General features: G+C 32.5%; 1 long non-coding RNA gene across 1 annotated transcript; it reads left to right on the forward strand.

Moving 5' to 3' along the window:
* The first annotated feature begins 915 nt into the window (after positions 1-915).
* Positions 916-6,265, forward strand: LOC149771646 (uncharacterized). Its single transcript, XR_016418204.1, has 5 exons — positions 916-991; positions 1,603-1,688; positions 1,976-2,070; positions 3,926-4,033; positions 5,946-6,265. It is a non-coding gene; the product is annotated as an uncharacterized LOC149771646 (long non-coding RNA).
* Positions 6,266-8,369: the final 2,104 nt, after the last annotated feature.

The following is an 8,369-nucleotide window of genomic DNA, read 5'->3' on the forward strand; positions in this document are numbered from 1 at the left end:
TGACTTTGTCTTCGAAAGCGTGTAAACTTTTTTATGTTTGTATTGAGATTTTTTGGTACTTGTGTATTCTCATCGTAATATCTGTCCATTCTGCTACGTGGATTAGAAGTAGCTGATCTGTTTAAGAGTTTATCATTTCACTAGTTGTTTTACTTATTTACTTTATTCGATAATTGTGAGTTTATTAGTCAGTCATTGAATATTCATGATGTTATTGAATAGTAAACACTAGAGAATTGTGCATGACGTCCAAACTCTGCATGATAAACAAGTATACTGAAGAAGGAATCGCAAAATACTATTATGTATAATTCCCATTTACTAAGCATTTACTATTCATTCATTCACTCAAGTGAAAACATATTCGTATTTTATTCAGAAGCTTAACCACCCGGAATATATTAAGGTCTTTCTGTTATGCTCTTCCAGAACTGCGGTTGTTGAATAAGGTTATCTCTTGTTCGCTGTAAAGACGTAGTCAACGTACTTTAAACAAAATATGACTCACCAAATAGACAGAGAAATATAAAAAACTCGATTGTATTTTCAGTACATCATCCGTCATGCACTTTTGTGATTGGGTAGTTTACTCGTAATATGATTACCACAGGTAAACATATTTTGATGTGAAGGCAGCGTCTTAATGTGGCAAATTAACGAAGAATATCTAAAATAAAATATTACAAACGCATGGTTTATCTAGTTCTATGACCGTTTTATTTTCAGTACAGTGTTTGAAAATCTAAAATATTACACATAAACAATTTATTAAAATAATATGAATCACTACTTGGAGTATTTTCGTGTTGAAGCTGCTTGGTGATGTGACAGATATACTGTGGCTATCTAAACTAGAAATTTACAAAATCAAAATTTATACATTTATATCAGTGTCGCATTCTCTGTTCTAGGAAATGAAGTCGTTTGGTTTAGCTGCAGTCTTCGTAGTTGCCCTCGTCATATCGAATGTACTGTCTGATTGTCCGGAAGGGTAATGGCATATACTTTATATGTAGTATCGTAATCACTCCATCTCAGTGTGTACCTGAGTACATAAATAACTCAGATATTATATGACTGCAATCATATATCACATTTGCTATAGACGTGCCCAACGTTCCCTACCATAGGTTATATCTCGGTACAAAATGTATTCAGAATGTTATTACGGTTCCTTTTATGAACATAGATTGAAGATATAAAGTATTTGGTCACTTGGCAAAAGCAGAATACATGTATGAAACGACAGGTAATTTCTTTAAAAACACCTTTAGTAATCTGAAACTAAAGCATCAAATAAGTTACAAAATAATTGTCAAAGAGTACTTGTTCCTTCGATAATTTAAATTTATGCATTCTCTGGAGGAACGGAAACAATGCAAAGTTGGCTATTTCGACTGATTTCCATACTTAAAGTTGTTTTTTTGCATTTTCAGCAGAGAAATTAAAGACGTTGTGATGAGTTTCTGAATATATATCCGAGATATACAGATATATATACATTAGTATTCTTACGTTAATAGTAAATCGGTAGCTTAAATCCGTGATGACCATATATCATTTACATAATTCAAAGTCTAATATACCTTTTACCCTTTTCAGAGGTTGCGAATGTAGTGAATTTTGTGTTGACAGCAGCAACAAATGGTGCAACAATGACACTGACGCAGACTGCTCGTGCAAGAAAGGTTGTTTTGATAGTTACATCTTTCTATTGTTCCCTTCCGTTTTTTCCAGAAGATTATTATAGTTCTGGTCATTTAAAACATTCTACTACTAAAGCTTCTCCTCTGATGTATCAGTTAATATTTTTCTATTTTACTACTCCTGCTGCTACTGAGACTGATGTTAATACTAATATTTCCACTTCTGTTCTTGATTATTAGTTACATCACTGTAACAATCACTAACAATACCAGCAAAGTCATCATAGTAAACATCATTATCCTATTAATCTTCGTTACCAATTTTACAGGCTGCATGATATATGACAGCCTTCTGGAGCCCGACGAGACTAAGGATATCTACTGCAATACAATCAGTTGCTCAAGAGAGGGTGTCTCGTCAAGTGTAAGTAAAACCTATGTTTAGTTATTCTTGGCATGCAGAATTGTAAAATGAGCACACTCTATGACTCATCTACAATCACATTATATAAGTGTGTTTTAACTGTGTTGTGGAAATATTAGTGAACAAAAACAGTTGATCTTAAGTTGTGCACTTTAAGTGTCAATGGCTGTAGAATTGGTTTAAGCTCTGTAGTGTGTCAAATGATGAATAAAAACTGGATTTGCTGTTAAGCAGTACCGTGTCTTGTCAGCGAAAGAATGCAGAAAGAGATTGGTTTTAAGCTTGACAAAGTAGGTGTGGACCGACCAATTGATTGTGGGATTGGTCTAATGCTATACAGTGTAAGTGCAGATTGACTTATGGATTACGGGATTGGTCTTAAGCTATGCAGTGTAGGTGTATGTAGATCAGTTAATTATAGGAATGGTCTTTTGAAATGTATGTCAACACATCAATCTACATGCTATATTGACATATTATATACACAACATTTACATTACTTGGTCATTATAGCGTATCATTGGAAACATTAAATATTCAATTTGTTCCCTGGCAACGGATTAGTTCGGGAAAGTGATTCCAATTAAACTTATTTAGACATTGAATTTGTGACTTCGTGTTGGGTCTACCAACCTATATACTTTCCTATGGTGTTTGTTTTGGATCTGCTTTAGGGTCAGTATTTATTATGTTATACATATTTGATTTAATTTTTATCTGATTTAGCTGTAAGTTTTAAGATATTTTTATTTTTTTTATTTCATTATGTTGCAATAACTTGACTTGGAACTCGATACTTTTTCAACTAAATAATTTGATATTGACTGTTCATGTGTGTAAATATATAAAGCTGACCTAGTTTCCGACCTTATTTCAAAATTAGTAACAGTCATGTCAACAAGTATTTCTTTTAATTTAATTTTATTGTAAGAATATTAATACCGAGATCGAGGCTGTGTTGGCTAAATGACCCTCGACGTGTAAATAGTTTTAGAGAAGTAAACAACTTTTTCGCGGAGTAAAATGATTGGTTGTTATCAATGTGATACTGGGGCTAAGTGACTTTTTTGGTATGTAAATATGATCACGTTATGTCGTTTCCTTCTGTTGTAGCCAGTTTTCGAATTATATGTTAATTTTTCTTTAGATTATTTGTATTGTAAAAGATTAATTCGTTTCCCTGGAAATATTTGTGTGCTCATACAGAATTCTTAAACAGGGACATTTCCTAAAAATTGTATTCGGATTTCCAACACCGGAGTGTTACTTTTTGAATTTCTACAAGGACCTGCAGACCACAACATAATACAGGATGCAGCATACGTTAACGCCTTCCATCTTGGATTCCTCGTCGGGATGCGAACTTGATTTCATTATAACACTTCAATATTAGGATTTCTTAAATTTTACTTGTGGGTTATTTTCGGATCATTTTTTGATTTGATTCTTAAACCGTAAATTCTTATTTTTCTTTTTAACAGTATTTTTCCTGCCTAAACATGTGACATAAGAGTTAGGACAACTTCTACTTTTCATGTATTCATTACATTAGAGATTCATGTAGAATAAATGTGAATGTGGACAAGTATTAGAATCACTATCTCATTTAAGAATAACATCTTCTCCTTTAAGCAGAAATGTTGTAAAAGGTTGGACCGCACCTTTCTGTGTGAGTTTCAAACTATTAGTATCGTGGAATGGCTAGTGTCATAGTGCTTACAGTGGCTTTCTGGCTTAGGTAAAACAAAAGAATCGCGCTATACCTGTCCGTCGTTGTTGTATGTGTTTTGTGGACCTCTTTGCGTCAATCTTTCTTACTGAAACACGGAATGAAAGATGGTATATTTAATTTTAGAGTACCTCGAATTATTGGTGCAAGCCTGAAGGTCTTCAAGCTGATGTCAACTACCCATCAGATTGGTATAATGAGCCAAACTGCAAAGACTACTCCTCGACTTAACAGGTAATGTGGCAGAAAGGTAGATCTTTTAAGTGTTTTGACCGGGCTAATCGCCGTGTCAGAGATATGTATGATACACTGAGATGAAAGTTCAATTCGAACAAATTTTCAAAGACAATATATTTAAATTATGAAGCAATTTAAACAAAACCTAGTATGTTAATACATGTGAAATCTCATTTTGTTCGATCGACAATTTCGTGATCAACTGGCATTATTTGAGTATGTATTGAAACACATGTAGCATTTTAATAGACTACACAATCCATTGTCAGACTTTATAAGCGCTTGTTTCCAATCAAATGATAAAATGTGATTTGCGTTTGACAATATCGTTTGAGTAAATTGAATGTTTACACGTACCGCAAACACAAGCAAGAAAAGCATCGAGATCTGATGTTTGTTCAAGATTGCCTGATGGTTTGGCTGAATATGTCATGTATATACTATGGTCTACACAGCCACTTTGAATAAACAGATTGGAATATTATGTAAATCATCAGATGCAGGATACAGACGAAATAGTAAATCTTTACACACACACACACACACACATATGAATAACCCTAACTCTAACCCTTTACACATTCACACACAGACAGACACACACACACACACACACACACACACACACACACACACACACACACACACACACACACACATATGGTACTAGGACAAAATGGTAGCGGACAAAATGATACGGACAAATTCAAAATGGTATCGGACAAATTGGTATAGATTAAATGGTACAAACAAAATGGTACGACTTAAATTTTATAAATACGAAAAACACAAACAAGGTTTTACTAAATGACATTAATAGGCTGCTATTGTGAACTGACCATAGATGATTCATAATAATTACGTAAACAAACAAAAAATTTTAATTTTAAAATAAAAAAGCAATATCAGGATATATATATATATATATTCATATATATATATATATATATATATATATATATATGTGTGTGTGTGTGTGTGTATATTTTATTTCGGATTACACTGGGCAGTGCATCATTACCTTAATGTTGCACTTGCTACATTTTTATTTGATTACCTATATACATAAAACTCACTTATTTTAACTTTTACTTTTTTTTATAACTTACCTGTTGGAGATAAGCGTGTGTACCAGCGGATAAAGAATTTTCGAATAGAATCTTTTAGAGTGTGCATTTTGTATTTAATTACTTGCATACGTATTTTTATTTAATAATTTAATCTAATTTGATGGTGTCCAATATATGTAAATTATCTACCTATGGACCATTGGTTTCAAAATTAAATGTGTTTATAAATATAAAAAAGGTCATTGAAACTACCACAGTCAGCAGCTGATTAAAATAATCAACCACAAATCAGTTAATCTGATCTGATTTCAAGATATTAAAATTGAGTTCATTTGTTGCACTAACATTTTAAGCTGACAATGGAATAAAGAACATGCTAACGAATGTAATGATTGTGATGTTATTGTTCATAGCATATAAAGTATAATTAACAAGGTGTAGTATTTCAAAAATGTATATACAAATGTAGCTAATGTTTATATTAATTTTTGATTTGTATGAGTCTTTAGGTGATCCATTAAAGGATTTGGTCTCTTTTCGATGTCTGTACGTCCCCCTGTTTAGACCAAAACAGAAACATGTATTGCTCAAGCACATTAAACTTGTATTAAATACTATTCGTCGAGTGTTTTTCATTTTATAATAGTCTTGTACATATTTCATACTTCTTAATATAAACGCAGCACTATTTTGAATATGTCGTTGATAGTGAATTTTATGCCTCGATTTGTGTATTTGCCAACCAGCTTGATATTAATGGTATCAAACAGAAAGATATGTTCCCGTTTATCACTGTACGAAGCTGCAATATGAGACATATTTTTGTATTCACATTTCAGTTGAATGTCTGATCTGAAGAGTAAGATCTGAGACTGTCAACCAATTTACAACAATTAAACAGATGTGGACAATTTAACAATCTCCCCAAGGGCAAGAGATGTGTTAGTTAGACCATATGTATGTGTGCCACCAGCTTTTAACGGGGAAACGTCTTTTTGCGGGTACTACAAAATGTGCTGAATATAGAAGATCAACTTCTGCATCCTTGTTTTGACATCAATGTTATATTTTATAGTTTTGCCGAATTAGGACTTATAATTTGAACAATATCTTTCATTATTATAAATTTGATATTATCAAATTAAAGATCTTCTCTCAGGCCCTGTGTTTGTTCGTTTAATAAAACGTAGATTAGTCGTCCTTTCAAATATTTTCTAACAGGATTTACTGACCTTTGGAACTCTTTTTATGAAAGATGAATACCGTTCTTATACAGAGACATATTGCTCTCAAAATGTATATTGTAATGTAAAGACATTTGTTTTCATATTTAATGGCTGTCAAAATAAAAAAGGAATTGCTTGCTTGTCCTTTTTAAAGGGATTTTAAAATTTATACACACAATATCAAGTTTAATAAAAAGAAGCACAAGAAGCTGTAAAGTGAATCGTGTTTTGCTAGTAAACGTACTAGTAACAATACTACATGGTTATTTCCCAAACATATGTGTTAACAATACCCTATTTCCCACCACTGATTTTGTGATCTCTAAAACCTGATGTAGTAACAATAATACAAAGCTCTCCACCAAACCGAAATAGTAACAATACCCTAATTCTATGCACTGATTTGTTTTCTTTAATACCTGGTGTAGTAACAATGCTACATAGCTCTCCACCAACCTCATCTAGTAACAATACCCTATTTCTAGGCACTGATTTGTTTTCTTCAAATTCTGATGTAGTAACAATACTACTTAGCTATCCCACAAACACATGTAGTAACAATGCCATATTTCCAGTCACTAATTTTATGATCTCCAAAGCCAGATGTAGTAGCAATACTACATAGCTCTTCCCCCAAACCCATGTAGTAACAATACCCTATTTCTAGGCACTGGTTTTGTGATTTCTAAACCTGATGTAGTAACAATACTACATTGCTCTCCTATGCCATAATATTACTTGCTAATGTAGCATCTCTACATTGTTAAACTTGAAATCCCTTTTTGATAATGCTTTTCCAAGGTAACTGCATTGTTCTGAAGCTGTCATCATCAAGCCTGTTTTAATATTATGGCCAGTAATACATTCTTGTTGGAATAGCGGAAGGTGCTACAATATATCCAGTATATTGAAGTATACCACATTTTAATCATCATAAAAAAATATAAATAATTTCAACAGTAACGTAAGGCACAATTTCATTCTCATGTAATAGAATTAAAACGACGGTAGCATCTCATTCAGTTATTTGTTGTAGTTCTTCCATATAAGGCAGATATTGAGGTAATTATTTCATTAGGATACTGTTTGAGTTTCATATAAATTCTGTTCTACTCTTCCATCGATCTCTTTTCAACATATGGCCTACATATAGAGACATTGTCTCCACTAATACAGTGTTTTCCTCATTAGTTTTCTGAAAAGATAAAATACTTCATTTGAAAACATTGCAGACACTAGCATGGAAATTTTGTTAATACTATTTTGATCCACCATGCACACCTCATACAAGTATTCTAACCATATACTCTCAATATCTGAATCAATGATCTTCAATAATTTGAAACACCCGATTTTATCTTTAGAGTGATTACTATAGATAATATAATTGGAATGCTATATATAACTGTCAGGTAGAAAATTGCAATAAATATACAAGTTTTATCGAGTTTCCATTCTCAGATATCTATAAAGAAAAAAATATTATCCTATAAAATCTGAATGCTGCAGGTGATAAGTATTCTAAGAAACTATTACCCAAACTATACTTACATCTGCCTCTCATTATGAACATACATTAATCTCTTCAAGCTCATTCTTTTGCCTTGATCTCTTGTCTTCTATAACTCCCATTCAGTGTGAACAAAAGTACTACATTTGGAGAATGAATTGATCTGAAATCAGAGATTAGGTGTGAAATACATATAAACTTGAATTAGGTCATACTTATCCACCTCCATAAATATAGTCTGATCCAGTGCCCAACATTGCATCTATTTGTTTTTTCAAATCCAGTCAGGGTATGCATGCATGGTTATGGTTTAGAGATATTGATACTGGACATAAGGGAGAGTCCCCTGCTCCAAGTGTATGATGTAAGGCCCATGTACAGATACAAGGATCGGGGATCTCATGAGATTTCTACTAAGGCACTTACAGTTTTAAACAAATATAAAATTATGGTGATCGCTTAACTCTTAAGAAGCAAGGTATTATCTGTGTTAGACTTCTTAATTAGAAGTGACCCACTTTGAAAAT

Source organism: Sinohyriopsis cumingii, unplaced genomic scaffold (genome assembly GCF_028554795.1).
Source record: "Sinohyriopsis cumingii isolate HCF-2022 unplaced genomic scaffold, ASM2855479v2 utg001747l, whole genome shotgun sequence".
Lineage (NCBI taxonomy): Eukaryota > Metazoa > Mollusca > Bivalvia > Unionida > Unionidae > Sinohyriopsis > Sinohyriopsis cumingii.